Here is a 17381-nt window from a genome sequence, read left to right on the forward strand (position 1 = left end):
GTGCATATGGTGTCTCGGATTGCTATGTCATTTGATTAGTTTAGACATGCTTTGTGTGAATGCCACCTGTTCAGTGTCTAATTACCATATATGTGAATTATGCATTGCCATCTTGTTGCAAGACATTATATATGTGAATTATACATTGCTATCTTGTTGCAAAGGCATTATATATGTGAATTATGCAATGCCACGCTGTTTAGCCAATCATCATGTATGTGAATTATATCATGCTATCATTTTTTTGTATTACGTGTTCCATTTGTCGACAACGTTTGTATATTCAACTACTCTTCCTGTGCATCAGCCATTTGAAGCGGTGATGGAAGTATCTCGAGTGAAAACAAGGTATTCAGAGAAGACAATGCTACCTGCTGAAGCAGACATCTTGCTGGATACAGAGATCTCCTCGGAGGAGGATTCAGAGACTGATGACCAGTCCTATCTCCCCCCTGAGGTCCATGCTCAAACTTGGTAGGGTTATATTACCCATGTCATGCATGTTGTCTTGCATTGCTTAGTTTTTACATCATATATGGATTGCCATCTGCTTACTTGCTTACTATATAAATCATATATTTGAATTATATCATGCCATCATGTTTACATAGTACATACACATCATCTATCTGAATTATGGCATGGCAACCCATTTAATAAAGACATCATATAGTTATATCATCTCATCCTATTTAGTGTTTACAGTCATCATATTTTGAATTATGGCATTCTATCCGTGAATGTATGTGAAATATGGCACGCCAACCTATTTAATAAACACATTATATAGTTATATCATGTCATCTTGTTTACATAGTCTCATATTTTGAACTATGTCTTTCCATCTTTTTTAGTTAGCCATCATAATGTGAAATTGTGTCATGCTATCCTGTTTAGTTAGCCATCATATATGTGAAATTGTGTCATGCTATCCTGTTTGGTTAGACAACATAAATATGAATTATTTCATGCCCTCTTTTATTCCCCACTATCCATTGCACATGTCTATCATACAATGTCTATACTTTCAATTACTTTTCTTGTTTATCAGCCATTTGAATTGGAGAGGGTGATGGCAGTATCTAAGGGAGTAACAACATGGTCTTCAGAAAAGATAGTGCTACCAGATGATGCAGATAGAACCACAGTTGTACTTGCCCAAGGACCAGATCCACCACACATAACCCAGACTCTCACAGATTGTACCCCTACCCTGCTGGACAGAGAACCAGCTACACCCCTTCTAACCCCAACCCCGACAGATAGTAACCCAGTTCCAGTTGACACAGCACCGTCTCCACCACAGAGCACCCAAACACGAGCAGTTAGTAAGGGAACTCCAGTGCCCAAAGCACGAGGACCACCACTCTGAATCCCAACTCAACGCTTAAAGGAGAAGAAGATTTGTTCTCAGGTCAGGTTCTATAGCTATGGTTCATACTCCTTTGCCCTTGCATTACTGTATTTACTCATACCAACTATTTTCAAATTTGAAGGATGGAATTGAAACTCCAATGGCGCAATAGGTATGTTTTAAACCTGTTTCTTTAATTGGTTTGCTGTTGTAACCTGCTCTATGTTGATTTCAGTTTCAATTGAATAAACAGTTATGTTCTCATGTCATGCACATTACAAGTGTTGTTATTGCTCTATAGTTTCCCACACTTATATTCTGTCCATTCTGCTTTGTCTTGAACAAATATTATTTGAACTGTGTCTCTATCTTGATTTGGCAACAAAAACTAGAATGATATAGACCATAAAGTGACCATGGTACATAGATATATGTTTGTTTCATGCTGTTATCCTGTCCACTTTACTACTGAACTCATTTACCAAAATGAGTTTCATATACAACATGGTAAACATGTGATGTGTCTGCTTGTTTCTCTTTTAGAATGCGGACAAAATATTGGAGAACAGTACCACGTTATCCAATGGTAAAGGAAGTAATGCAGATAAGGTTCAAGATAGTGAGACATCCCTGTTGGTCTCCAAGAAAGCTGATAAAAACTATCTTAACAACAGTGAGGGAACCCAAAAGTCATGTCTTGATGTAGTGTTCGGGTTACTGGCCACTACTGCTGGCACAAGCTCTTCAAACTCGTTGCCTGAATCAGTTCGTCTTCTTGGGTCTAAACTTCAAGTTGAAAGACATCGATCAGATGTGCTGCGACAGGAAGTCGAAGGACTGAGGAAGTCCCTGCAGAATTCAGATGCATATTTCCTGGTGGAACAGCAAGCGCTGGAGGATTTAAGCGCCAAATAAGAGAAAGTTAATAAGCTTGCTAAGCATCTTGCCAGCATTTTGGGTACCCAGGATATTGTTTCTTGAGATCTTTTGAAGTGGTTTCAGTTCTGGATTTGTTTTGCTGCGGCGTTTATTTGCGCTGGTCGCCAACTTTGACAACCAGTTTATATGATATGCTGCTTTGTTCCCTATATTTGCACTGGTGGCGAACTTTGATGCCCAGTGGATGTAATATGTGTAATAGCCGTGATAGCCTAGCGTTAGTTTCTTGCTTATATATTTCCTTGTCTTGTTTATTTGTTTGCTTGTAGTCATTGCAGTTCTTTTTTCGCGGTTTGCTAGTGGCTACAATAACCTATTTTTTAATACTAGGCCACAATAACCATGGGCTAATATTTACTGTAGTGACACTGGGCCTCCTATGGGCACTCCCCTTGGAAACTGCCAAGCTTGGGGGAGGTGCCCCGGTATCGTATCACCATCACACTCATATCTTTACCGCTTTATTTAGTTCGATCCTTTTAGTAGTATCTTGATCTATTAGTTCGAAGTTTTGATATCAAGTAGTTTTGAGTTTTGCTTTGTGGTCTCTTTTTGTAAGCGAGTCCGTGTGCTATCTATAATAAAGATTAGTGTTGAGTCAAGGGCTTTGCTATGTTGCTATGATCTTGAGAAAGTAGAAAGAACAAAAGAGTTCATATTGATCTTATGGATAGTGATAACTTCACACATAGAAAGTATGAGGCATAAAAATTGTTGAGAGTTGATGAACGTAGCCTTGGTCATCGTTGCAATTAATAGGAAGTGATAAGGAAAGAGGGGTTCACATATATATATATTATCTTGGACATCTTTTATGATTGTGAAGCACTCATTAAGTATGACATGCTAAAAGAATTGATGTTGGACAAGGAAGACAACGTAATGGTTTATGTTTTACGACATCTCAGTTAAAGTATATTGTCAGTGACCTTCTGAACATGTTGAGCTTGCCTTTCCCCCTCATGCTAGCCAAAACTCCTTGCACCAAGTAGAGATACTACTTGTGCTTCCAAACTCCCTTAAACCCAGTTTTGCCATGAGAGTCCACCATACCTACCTATGGATTGAGTAAGATCCTTCAAGTAAGTTGTCATCGGTGCAAGCAATAAAAATTGCTCTCTAAATTGCTCTCTAAAGTGCACTCAGGCAAGCTGGATGCTGAGAAGCTTTTGACGGACGCGCCACCGCCGGGCAAGGAGTATCGCACGCCCGAGATGTATTATAAGGGCGTCTTGAAGGGTGCTCGCCGTATAGCGGACGAATGCTCCAAAGATGTAATTTTTGAGTAGACTCGCATTTGTTATCCTGTACGCTGAAAACTTTGTTCATATGCGTTAAGCAACGCTTGTTAATTTAAAATATTACCTTCTGTGCGGCCGTTTATCAAATCTGAGAGATGGAAGTCGTCGGCTTCGATCCCCATGCCACGAGTGCTGGGGTGTTCGGGATAAACCTGAGCGCTCTTGTTCCCATTCTTGGGTCCATCTAGGGAGGCGCTCAGCACAACGAACCAGGCCGTCGGACTTATAATGCTTTATCAGGCCTGCTATGCTTTATCAATACGGCCGTATTGATAAAGCATAGCAGGCCTGATAAAGCATTATAAGTCCGACGGCCTGGTTCGTTGTGCTGAGCGCCTCCCTAGATGGACCCAAGAATGGGAACAAGAGCGCTCAGGTTTATCCCGAACACCCCAGCACTCGTGGCATGGGGGTCGAAGCCGACGACTTCCATCTCTCAGATTTGATAAACGGCCGCACAGAAGGTAATATTTTAAATTAGCAAGCGTTGCTTAACGCATATGAACAAAGTTTTCAGCGTACAGGATAACAAATGCGAGTCTACTCAAAAATTACATCTTTGGAGCATGCGTCCGCTATATGGCGAGCACCCTTCAGGACGCCCTTATAATACATCTCGGGCATGCGATACTCCTTGCCGGGCGGTGGCGCGTCCGTCAAAAGCTTCTCAGCGTCCAGCTTGCCCCAGTGCACTTTAGCACGGGCAAGGGCCCGACGGGCACCTTCGATATAGACGGAGCGCTTGACGACCTCAATCCATGGACACGCGTCCACCAGCCGCTGCACCAGACTGAAGTAGCTCCCAGGCATGGCTTCTCCAGGCCACAGCCGAGCTATGAGGCCCTTCATGGCCTGTTCGGCCACCTTGTGGAGCTCGACCAGCTGCTTCAGCTGGTCGCTCAGGGGCACCGGATGTTCGGCCTCAGCATATTGAGACCAGAACACCTTTTCCGTCGAGCTCCCCTCTTCGGCTCGGTAGTATGCGGCGGCATTAGACACACTACAGGGCAGATCGGCGAACGCTCCTAGAGAGCTCCGGATTCGGGTAAGTAGCAGATAATTTACTTTTATATTCTTTCTTTGCATAAAGAATGCCATACCCGCCGCTATCTTCTTCATCGCCTCGATCTCCTGGAGGGCCTTCTGGGCTTCGGCCTTAGCGGTCTTGGCACTATCGAGAGCCAAGGCGAGCTCGGACTCTCGAGTCTTCGAGTCACGCTCCAAACCCTCGTGTTTTTCCACGAGAGCCTGGAGCTCTTGCCGCACCTCCGCCACCCGCGCCTCCTGCTTCTCTCGCTCGGTGCACTCCAAGGCCGCACTGTTCTCGGCCTTGGACACCGCCTCCTTCAGGGTCGCCACCTCGGCTATGGCTCCTGCAACATTTACGTTGGTCCTGTCACTATTTGCAACCAAGTATTTCTATATACATTTACATGCGGTACTACGTACCCTCTTTATCCTCGAGCTGCTTCTTGGCACGGCCGAGCTCACTCTCGGACCGCTCGAGGCTTTCCTTCAAGGCATTGACCTCCGCAGTTAGTGCGGCAGAGGTCAGCAGCGCAGCCTGCATTCCCATATTGACATATTTTTATTAGACTCCTGCGTGTATCTTTTTAGATCCTCAGCTCGGCTTTTCTTTCCGAACGCCGAACTAAGAATCAGGGGCTACGTAACATTTTTTATAAGTTTTTAACACATACCTCAAAGCCTATTAACAGGCTTGTACAGGCTTCTGTCAGCCCGCTCTTGGCGGACTGAACCTTCTGAATCACCGCACTCATAACAGTGCGGTGTTCTTCGTCGATGGAGGCGCCGTTAAGCACCTCCAGCAAATTGTTCGGTGCCTCCGGATGGATGGGGGTCGCCGGTGTCGTAGGCTTGCCCTTCTTATGAAGGCGCCGCCTGTTGGACTCTGGAACCATTGATGGTTCCGAAGCAGTGTCCGGCCCGGAACCGGACTTAGATCCCTCTAGGGCTTTACCCCCTTTGGGCCTGGAGTCCGGGAGGTCGCCTTGAGGCGCCTCCAGGACCACCTCCTCCTGGTTTAGTCCCTTTCTTTTAGGACTCCACCTCGGCTTCGTCCGTAGGGAGAGGGGAGGAGGCCGTCGGAAGTGAAGCACTGTTCACATCCGACGAATCCAAGGAGCCGCCCGAAGAATCGCTGAGCTGAGCTCTGGGCGAACTGCATAATTAGATTCGGCGTTAGAAACTATCAAATAATAAGAGGAGCGCCATAAGTCATTCGGATAGCCGGACACTTACGATTTTGCTAGGAGCTTGACCCTGGGTGGCCATTCCTCCCCGCCGTCTTCGGCATCGGAGGTGTAGTCCGGAAGAAGGGTCTTCCCCTTCTTGGACCCTCCGGCCTTCCTAGTTGGGGCGGCCTTTCTCTTCTTTCCTCCCCCGTTGGAGGGGGAGAGGCTTTTTCTTCTTCTCCTTCCTCCTCCTCGTCTTCGGAGGTGGAGGGTGCGTCGGGGTTGTCGGGCGATGAATCCGACACCACCAGGCGCCGGGAGCTCTTTCGAGTCCTCGTGGCCTTCTTCTTGGCCTTCTTCTTCGGCACCACGTGAGGTGTCGGAACCAGCAGCTTTGTTAAGCGGGCGTCCACTGGGTCTTCGGGCAAGGGAGCCGGACAGTCGATTTGTCCGGCCTTCTTCTGCCAATCCTGTCAAAAATATCGGAGTTTAGATCCCGCATAGAATCAAATCTATGAAAAACAAATACCCCGTAAAGGGAAAATTAAGCTCACCGCGCTGGCTTGGCGCTTGGCGCAGAATCCGCGATCCTCGGTGATGGGAGGGGAGACCTCAGAGCTTTTGAATAGCACCTTCAAGGCATCCTCGTGCTTTGTGTCGAAAAGCTGAGACAAAGTCTGGTGCTGGGCTGGGTCGAACTCCCACAAGCTGAAAGCCCGTCGTTGACACGGGAGAATCCGGCGGAAGAGCATGACCTGGACTATGGTGACAAGTTTAACCTTCCTGCCGATCAGGTCTTTGATGCAGGTTTGAAGTCCGGTCACCTCCGCCGAATTACCCCATGACAGGCCCGTCTCTTTCCAAGATGTGAGCCGTGTGGGGATGCCAGATCGGAATTCGGGGGCCGCTGCCCATTCTGGGTCACGCGGCTCGGTGATATAGAACCACCCCGATTGCCACCCTTTGATAGTCTCTACGAAGGCACCCTCGAGCCATGTAACGTTAGCTATCTTGCCCACCATGGCGCCTCCGCACTACGCTTGGCGGCCGCCCACGACCTTCGGCTTGACGCTGAAGATCTTCAGCCATAGGCCAAAATGAGGCTGGATGCGGAGGAAGGCCTCGCACACGACGATGAACGTCAAGATGTTGAGGATGAAGTTCGGAGCCAGATCGTGGAAGTCCAGGCCGTAATAGAACATGAGCCCCCGGACGAACGGATGGAGAGGAAAACCCAGTCCACGGAGGAAATGGGGGAGAAAAGCAACCCTCTCATGGGGCCTGGGGGTGGGGATGAGTTGCCCCGCATCTGGAAGCCGGTGCGCGATGTCGTTAGACAGGTATCCGGCCTTCCTCAACTCTTTAATTTGCCCCTCCGTGACGGAGGAGGCCATCCATCTACCTCCCGCTCCGGAACTGATTGGAGAAGGTTGAGGTGGGAAGTGCGGGCTTGGGCGTTGGAGCTCGAGCGCGCGGGGACGGATAAGCGAAGGAGGAAGAAGGCGTAAATGGAAAGGGTAGATGCTTATCCCCTTATATGGGCAGCCAAAACTACGAGCCCCCACCGGCCTAATAAAACTCGATTATCTCCCAAGCATCGCGGTTAATGGCGTGGTTGGGTTACCCACGCCCGTATTGATGAGAATCCCGGAATAAGGGGACACGATCTCTGCTTTGACAAGACGTGCCAAGGAAACTGCCTCGCTAAATGCGCTGAGGTGGAATAGTGAAATGAATGAAAGCCTGGCCGTAGCGTGATGTCACGCTGCGGAATACGTCAGCAGATTAGATTGGTGCAAATATTATTCTCTCTATGGTGGCATGTGGAACTTGTTTTGCAGAGCCGGACACTATCCTGGTGTTCAACATCTTCTATGAAGTATTCGGAGGAGGAACCCGCCTTGCAATGTCGAAGACAACTTGCTCGCCGGACTCGTCGTCATTAAAGCCTGGTTCAGGGGCTACTGAGGGAGTCCTGGATTAGGGGGTGTCTAGATGGCCGGACTATGACCTTTGGCCGGACTCCCGGACTATGAAGATACAAGATTGAAGACCCCGTCCCGTGTCCGGATGGGACTTTCCTTGGCGTGGAAGGCAAGCTTGGCGATACGATATGAAGATCTCCTCCCATTGTAACCGACTCTATGTAACCCTAGCCCTCTCCGGTGTCTATGTAAACCGGAGAGTTTTAGTGCGTAGGACGAACAACAATCATACCATAGGCTAGCTTCTAGGGTTTAGCCTCTCTGATCTCGTGGTAGATCTACTCTTGTACTACCCATATCATCAATATTAATCAAGCAGGAGTAGGGTTTTACCTCCATCGAGAGGGCCCGAACCTGGGTAAAAACATCGTGTCCCTTGTCTCCTGTTACCATCCGCCTAGACGCATAGTTCGGGACCCCCTACCCGAGATCCGCCGGTTTTGACACCGACAACCATCAAGACCAGAATTCTTGAACTTAGTCCCATTGTCAGTTCTGATGTGCTTGATCTTCACACCAAAGTTGGTTGAAGCCCTCGAGGAAAATCGTTTGAAGATTTCCTGCACTTCATGTTTGTAAGTGACAATGTGTACCCATGTGTAACGAGAATAGTCATCAACAATAACAAAGCCATATAGAGATGCATCATTTGAAACAGTAGAATAATGATTAGGACCAAAGAGATCCATGTGAAGCAATTCGAATGGACGAGTAGTGGTCATGATAGTCTTTGCTGGATGCTTGGCCTTGGTCATCTTTCCAGCTTCACAAGCTCCGCATAAGTGATCCTTGAGGAATTTGACATTCTCAATGCCAATGACATGCTTCTTCTTCGCAAGCGTGTGCAAATTCCTCATGCCAGCATAACCAAGTCGTCGATGCCATAGCCAGCCTTCTGAAGCTTTTGCCAGTAAGCACACGGCTGGTTGTGGTCCTGTAGAGAAATCAACAATATACAGATCTCCTCTCCTAAAGCCCTCGAAGACTTTGGAATGGTCAGCTTCCATGATCACAACACAATGATATGTTCCAAAGACAACAACCATATCGAGATCACAAAGCATTGAGACAGACATGAGGTTGTATCCTAAGGACTCGACAAGCATGACTTTGTCCATGTGTTGATCCTTTGAGATCGCAACCTTACCTATACCCAATACCTGACTTTTGCCTTTGTCAGCGAAGATGATGTGCTTCAGATGTGACAGTGATAAGGGAGCATCCATCAATAGGTTCTTGTCACCAGTCATGTGATTTGTACATCCACTATCGAGGACCCACTCGTTTGCTTTGGGCTGATCATCCTGCAGATGAATTAGTGCATCTTACGAACTCATATACTTCATCAGTGAAGAATATGACGTCAAATTCATCAGTTCAATTTCATCAAGCAATAACACAGATAAGCAGTGTGAGGACGTGTGAAATGAAAGTTCATTTCATCATGATTCGCTTGCGTCCTTTCAAGCAATTTTTGTCAGGCCCCCAGCAAATTCTTCAAACGGTAAAGCACGTCTGGAGACCTGACCCTGCATAAGAGATTAGTTCTTTTTCTTCACCACCCACATCTGAAGGGGTGGCAAAGAGTTCATCACTCTACTGGCACCATATGAGAAAGGTGGCATAGAAGCCAATCCATTTTGTTTCATATAAGAGGGGTTAGGGTAAGCATATGAATAAGCAAAGAAATTCTTCGAGGACTTATGAACATAATGATTTGAAGAATAATGCACATATTCATAGCCCTTAGCTCTACCATACGAAACAGAGTTGTTAGCACGATGATGATCATATGAGGACTTTGATCCTTTTGAGGAATTTGATCCATGTGAAGAATTAGGTCCATATGAAGAATTGGATCTGGGGTTCCTGTTCTTCACAGGTGGTGTCATGAGGACATTCACCTGAAGACTTTCAACATAACTTTTGGGGACCCAGATTTTCTTCATAGGGGAACCGTTCCTGTAGTTAGTCCCAACATATCTAGCAAATACTTCACCATTCTGATTTTTGAACAGTTTATAGTTGGAGTCAAATGACTCATCAGAAGAATGACGAGATTCACATGTAAAGCCAGATAAGTTAGATGGATCAAATGGAGGTCCCTTTGCAGCAACCCATGAGGTTTTGGGGTACTGCTCAGGCTTCCAATATGTTCCATTAGCATTGAGTTTCCTCTCAAAGGCAATACCCTCTTTCCTAGGGTTTCTGTTGAGGATCTGCTTTTTAAGCACATCACAAAGAATCTGATGCCCTTTGAGGCTTTTGTACATGCCTGTTGTCGGTGTCAAAACCGACGGATCTCGGGTAGGGGGTCCCGAACTATGGTCTAGGCCGATGGTAACAGGAGACAAGGGACACGATGTTTTTACCCAGGTTCGGGCCCTCTCGATGGAGGTAAAACCCTACTCCTGCTTGATTAATATTGATGATATGGGTAGTACAAGAGTAGATCTACCACGAGATCAGAGAGGCTAAACCCTAGAAGCTAGCCTATGGTATGATTGTTGTTCGTACTACGGACTAAAACTCTCCGGTTTATATAGACACCGGAGAGGGCTAGTGAGGGAGTTCCGGACTAGGGGGTGTCCGGATAGCCGAACTATCATCATCGGCCGGACTCCAAGACTATGAAGATACAAGATTGAAGACTTCGTCCCGTGTCCGGATGGGACTTTCCTTGGCGTGGAAGGCAAGCTTGGCGATACGGATATGTAGATCTCCTACCTTTGTAACTGACTTTGTGTAACCCTAGCCCTCTCTGGTGTCTATATAAACCGGATGGTTGTAGTCCATAGGACGAACAACAATCATACCATAGGCTAGCTTCTAGGGTTTAGCCTCCTTGATCTCGTGGTAGATCCACTCTTGTAACACACATCATCAATATTAATCAAGCAGGACGTAGGGTTTTACCTCCATCAAGAGGGCCCGAACCTGGGTAAAACATCGTGTCCCTCGTCTCCTGTTACCATCCGCCTAGACGCACAGTTCGGGGCCCCCTACCCGAGATCCGCCGGTTTTGACACCGACATTGGTGCTTTCATTGAGAGTTCCTCTGTGCCGTCACCATCAGGAAGGATGCCTTTTCCCGTCTTTAAAGATGGTGCCGTCGTCAAGGGAGCTTTGGCCGCCGGCCAGACTATCCGGCTAGGCGGTTTTCTCATGACCGCCTGTTCGGCCACCGCCCCGACAATGACCTCTCAAGTCATTAAAAGCGATCTTCACGTCAGCTCGGAATTCACCGAGCAGCTAGATCCGATTGAGCTCTCCTCCGTAAACGAGCTCTTGGATCGCATCGCCGCCCTGGGAGTCGCTACCGACTATGATCAGATTGGGCTTAAAACCGATCTGAGAGAAATTAACCCTCCCCAGGTTACCCACCACGTTGTCGTGGTAGAGGAACAATGCGGCGACTCTTCTTCTATGTTAAAATCCAACTATGTCCGGATTCCGGATCCCTCCATGCCGGATTCCCGCGGAGGGACGGACGCTAATCAAATACTGAACCTAAAGTTAGGCATCGGACCAGATCTGTTGGAAAGCGCTCAGCAAACCAAGCTTCCGAATCCGGAAGCTTCTTGGCCTTTGAGCCTCAGATCGGGCGGGGTTCCGAACTTAATTCCACCCACCCACCCAAACATAAGCGATCTATCTCAAATACGGCAAGAACCCGATGAAACAGTACATCATTACTGGGCCAGATTCCTCCTGGTTATGAACAGGATAAAGGACTGCCGTGAAGAAAGCGCGATTTCAATCTTCTGCAACAATTTCACGGACAAGGGAATCATAAACGCCATCAGTCGTCGCAAAGTTTCACGCTTCGCCGACCTAGCGACCATTGTACAAAAATACTGCGTGATGGAGAGTGCCTGGAAAACCGAAACTAGGTTTTGGGACAATCCGGCCCTGAATACAAACCCAGTCCGAAATAAAAGGGTGCTTCATACTCAAGCACCTGGGTTAAAAACCAAAAAGCAAAAAAACCCTAAGAGGTATGGAACCGTACTCGAGGGATGGCTCAACGGACCCTGCAAAATCCACAGTACAGAGGGCGCCACTCCAACACATAGCCTTCGAGCGTGTTGGATACTACGCAGGTGGCCAAAAGTGGCATAGGCTTTTTAGCCCCGGGCAACCAACCCAGCAGTACCAGTACGGTATTAAAAGTCTTCGAGACTTTCGCATCAAATAACATGCGGAAACGAACAATCCGCAGCCTCGCCGAAGTCTACCAAGTAGCAACAACAAATCCATGGAGCGACACGGCTTTCACCTTCAACGCTAGCGACGAACCTAAATTCCGAACAGCTAGAGCACCAGCCGCATTGGTCCTCAGTCCGATAGTGGACGGTTTCCGTCTTACTAAGGTACTCATGGATGGCGGCAGCGGATTAAACCTCATCTATGAGGAAACCCTTCAAAAAATGGAAATTGACTGGAGCCGCATTGAGCGAAGCAGCACAACCTTCAGAGGGATAATCCCTAGTCAAGAAGTACGCTGCATAGGAAAAATCACACTAGATGTAGTGTTCGGCTCACCGGACAATTACAGGTCCGAGGAGGTCACGTTCCAAGTGGCCCCATTCGGCAGCGGATATCATGCTTTGTTAGGGCGAGAGGCATTCACAATCTTCCAAGCTATACCCCACTACGGGTACATGAAGCTCAAAATGCCCGGACCCAATGGGATAATCACTCTTGCCAGTGATCCAGATACAGCACTCCGCGCTGAAAATAAGACAGCCGCACTGGCCCTAGAGGCATTGTCCGAAGCCCTAGCGGCAGAGGAACTAACTACGCTGCGCTCCATGGTGGATAGGGACGATGTGATACTCGATAAGAGGTCCAAGTCCACCTCTTTTAAACCAGCAGACGAAATAGTCAAATTTCAGGTCCATCCAACGGACCCCACAAAGACGGCCTCCATTGGGGCACAATTAAGTCCTGATGTCGAAGCCGCACTACAAGAATTCCTTCTGGAAAATTGGGACATTTTTGTCTGGCACCCTTCAGACATGCCAGGAATCCCATGCAGGCTGGCAGAGCACAGCCTAAATATCCTAAAAGGATTCAAGCCAGTCAAACAAGCTCTTCGGTGATTTTCCAAACCCAAAAGACAGGCAATGGGAGAGGAGCTAGCCAAACTCTTAGAAGCCGGATTCATCAGAGATATAAAACATTCGGACTGGCTAGCCAATCTAGTAATGGTACCAAAAAAGGACAAATCCTGGTGCCTCTGCGTCGATTTTAAAGACCTTAACAAGGCCTATCCAAAGGACCCTTTCCCCCTCCCTCGCATCGACCAAATCATCGATGCTACCGCAGGGCACGATTCATTGTGCTTCCTCGATGCATACTCCGGATACCATCAAATCAAGATGGCGGAGAAAGACCAGGCCGCAACGGCATTCATTACTCCATATGGGCCATTCTGCTTCAACACAATGCCCTTCGGACTCAAAAACGCCGGCGCAACATATCAGCGCATGATTCAAACATGTCTGGCTACCCAGATAGGCAAAACAGTAGAGGCATACATAGACGATGTGGTCGTCAAGACCAAACACGTCGAAACTCTAATAGAAGACTTGAGGGTGACATTCGATAACCTCCGAGCATATGACATTAAGCTCAATCCGGAAAAATGCGTCTTCGGCGTACCAGCCGGAAAGCTCTTGGGCTTCATCGTATCCGGTAGAGGAATTGAAGCAAACCCGGCCAAAATCCGAGCTCTGTCACAATTGGATATTCCAAAAGACCTCAAGCAGATATAAAAACTAACCAGATGCGTAGCGGCCTTAAGTCACTTCATCTCCCATCTGGGAGAAAAGGCTTAGCCCCTCTACCGCCTCCTCCGGCGTACCGAACATTTCGAATGGATGGATGCTGCCACAGCCGGACTCAAAGAAATAAAGGCCATACTGGCAACAAATCCGGTCCTGGCCGCGCCCAACCTGGGCGAACCTATGTTATTATATATCGCAGCAACACATCAAGTTGTCAGCGCGGTACTCGTCGTTGAACGAGAAACAGAAGGGCACAGATTCCCTCTTCAAAAACCAGTGTACTACGTATCCACTGTTCTAACTCCATGCAAATCCCGGTACCCACATTATCAAAAGATAGCGTATGCGGTGTTCATGGCATCCCGGAAGCTGCGACACTACTTTCAAGAGTGTTCTATAACGGTGGCCTCCGAAGTACCTCTCAACGATATTATAAACAATCACGACGCAACGGGCAGGATTGCAAAATGGGCTATCGAGCTCTTACCATTTGACATAACCTACAAACCACAGCGAGCTATAAAGTTGCAGGTTCTGGCTGACTTCGTCGCCGAATGGACCGAAGCCGAACTCCCTAAAGAGTACGGCGCGTACTCTAACTGGATCATGCATTTCGACGGATCCAAAATGTTGGCTGGCTTGGGGGCTGGCGTCGTCCTGACGTCCCCAACTGGAGACACAATCCAATACGTACTTCAAATAATGTACATGGACTCCAACAACGCAGCCGAATACGAGGCCCTTCTACATGGCCTCCGGATGGCAATCTCCATGGGCATTCAACGCCTAGAGGTGCGCGGGGATTCAAACCTCGCAATATCCCAAGTAAATGGAGACTTTGGCACCAAAGATCCAAAAATGGCAGCTTACCGCAACATCGTCCTAAAAATGTCAGCTCGGTTCGAAGGACTCGAATTCCACCATGTAGCCCGGGATAATAACCAGGCAGCAGACGTGTTAGCACGCATCGGCGCGAAACGAGACGTCGTCCCTCCAAACATCTTCCTGGAACGGCTCTTTAAGCCATCTGTATTATGGGAAGAGGAGTCCAGAAATAACAATCCGGAGCCAGCTGCATCACCTAACTCAGACCATTCTGACACAATCGGCGGGTCAGCCAATGAAATAACACCTTCAACTCACGAAATAATGGCAGTAATTGCCCCGTGGACAGAACCATTCCTAGCCTACTTAATTCGGCAAGAACTTCCCGAAGACCAAAATGAGGACCGCTGCATAGTCCGGCGATCTAAAGCCTACAAGGTCCATGAGGGAGAACTTTATAAGAAAAGCACAATCGGAGTCCTTCAAAGGTGTATCTCCAAAGAGGAAGGGCGAAATCTCATGGCTGAAATTCACGCCGGACTCGGCGGGCACCACGCTGTAGCCCGGGCCCTTGTAGGCAAGGCCTTCCGTACAGGATTTTATTGGCCGACAGCCCGGGCAGATGCTCAGGACTTAGTCCAATGATGCGTCGGTTGCCAGCTCTTTGCTAATCAGAGCCACATGCCACCCACCGCCCTCAAAACTATACCCATTACCTGGCCGTTCGCGGTCTGGGGGCTTGACATGGTTGGACCCCTTAAAGGGGGAACCCACAAGCACAAATACTTATTGGTCATGGTGGACAAATTCACCAAATGGATTGAGGCCAAGCCGGTTAAAACGGCAGAATCCGGACCGGTGATAGACTTCATATCCGGGGTAGTACACCATTTTGGCGTCCCCCACAACATCATCACTGATAACGGCACGAACTTCACAGCCGATGAGGTTAAATTCTGGTGCAAAAACATGGGCATCAAGCTCGATTACGCTTCAGTCTATCACCCCCAAACTAACGGTCAAGTCGAGCGAGCAAATGGTCTAATCATGAGCGGCATCAAACCCAGACTAGTGCGGTCCCTCAAGGAATCTAACACGCACTGGGTAGAGGAGCTCGACTCCGTACTCTGGGGGCTGCGGACCACGCCAAACCGAACTACTGGATTCACACCATTTTTATGGTATACGGCGCAGAGGCAGTTCTGCCCTGCGATATGATTCATGACTCACCTCGTGTGCGCGTGTACAAAGAAAGAGAAGCCGAGTTGGATCGGCAGGACAGTTTGGACGCCTTAGAGGAGGAGCGGGACGTGGCAAAGGCTCGTTCCGCATTTTATCAGCAGCTGGCTTGAAGATATCAAAGCAGAGAAGTACAGGCCAAAACTTACAATGTTGGCGAACTCGTTTTACGCCTGTCGGACAAGAAAAAGGACAAACTTAAGCCCAAGTGGGAAGGTCCCTTCATCATCGACCAAGTCCTGACCGGTGGAGCATACCGTCTACGTAAAGCATCTGACAACTGACTCGAGCCGAACCCATGGAACGCAGCTCGTCTCCGAAGATTCTACGCCTAACGCCGGACTCAGAATTCGTCTCACTCCCCCGTCCACCTTTTTATATTTTTTACTGTCTCTTGTCCCCCTCCTTCTTCCCACTTTTTTTCAATACCTTTTATAGGCTGATTTGCGCTTTGTTCGCACACACTTGATGTGCTCGTAGCACTCATTATACCTGGGGGCTTCTTTAACAGAAGCTTATTCATACGGGCTTCATGCCCAATACATGTGTCATACTTCCGCATGTACCTTTTAGTCACCATTGTATGCATCGATATGACTTAAGTTTTGGCCAAGCTGGGTTGCCTGGCTCCTGTGCTTACCCCTACGTTCCCGATTGTTCGGCTAGGAGGTAAAGGGAGCACCTCTGCGATTGCTACTGCCGGGTCATCCGGATGTGTACCTCAGACTGGGTGAAGCCGAAAGCTAGCGTTCTTAAGAGAATATTCGGTCAGTGACTTGAAAGATGATTTATTACTTACTTATTTATCTGCCCCCAGATGCTTTTTCTGCTATTTTCGCAGTCCGGCATTGCACTTTAGGGCATGCCTCCCAGGGAAAGGAACCCTTAACGGAACTATTCTCCCTGGAAGATGTTTCTTACTAACCACGTAATATAACATAGCTAGTTGGGCACTTGTCTGATAAAGCAATTATGACCCCGACGCCTTGTCTCCATGCATGCCCCGGTTCTTTTATAACCGTAAGGGTATTCGGACACACTTCAGACTGTTGGGTCCCGAGGTTGAAGCGAAACGGTCCGCAAAGACAAACGATCTACAATCCGGCTAGAAGGCATTTTACATGTCATTTCAAATTACATCGTCAAACTGACTGATTGTACTCCTCCTTAATCCCATCTAACAGGCTGTCTAATTTACAGTCCTGTTGGGAATATTTCGCGGCCAGTTCTACTTGGTCGTACATCAAGCTCACAGGGATCTCCTTCCCATCAGGCCCCGCAGGTCCGACCTCGGCCATGTGGTTTGGGTCAGCCTTCGGGTAACGCGTCTTCACCATGGCCCAGGCCTCCCTGGTGCCCTGACGGCAGGCTGATATCTTCCACAAACGGAGGCATCGCCGTGCTCCCTGAAGCTTCTCAGCAAGCTCACCACGGCCCTCGGGTAGGGAGACGGATGGCCATAAAGCCTGAACGACGCCACTCATCGCCTGCCGAACACGTTCGAGCAATTGCACCAGCTCGGGAAGTTGGTCACCCGTTGACCCAGGAATTTCCTCCGCAGGGCGACCTGTGAGCACACCTAAAGACATATTTCTGTCAATCGACTTCCTTGCCGAATTCTTCTTTTCAAAGGAATTTGCTCAAGCACTTACTCTAAATGCCACGACGAAGCCGCTGATTCTCCTTCACGGAGCCAGACAGCTGGGCCCGAACACCTTTCAGCTCTTCTCCTAGCTGGGTGTGGGCATCTT

The sequence above is a fragment of the Triticum dicoccoides genome, chromosome 3B, assembly GCF_002162155.2.
Source record: "Triticum dicoccoides isolate Atlit2015 ecotype Zavitan chromosome 3B, WEW_v2.0, whole genome shotgun sequence".
Classification (NCBI taxonomy): domain Eukaryota; kingdom Viridiplantae; phylum Streptophyta; class Magnoliopsida; order Poales; family Poaceae; genus Triticum; species Triticum dicoccoides.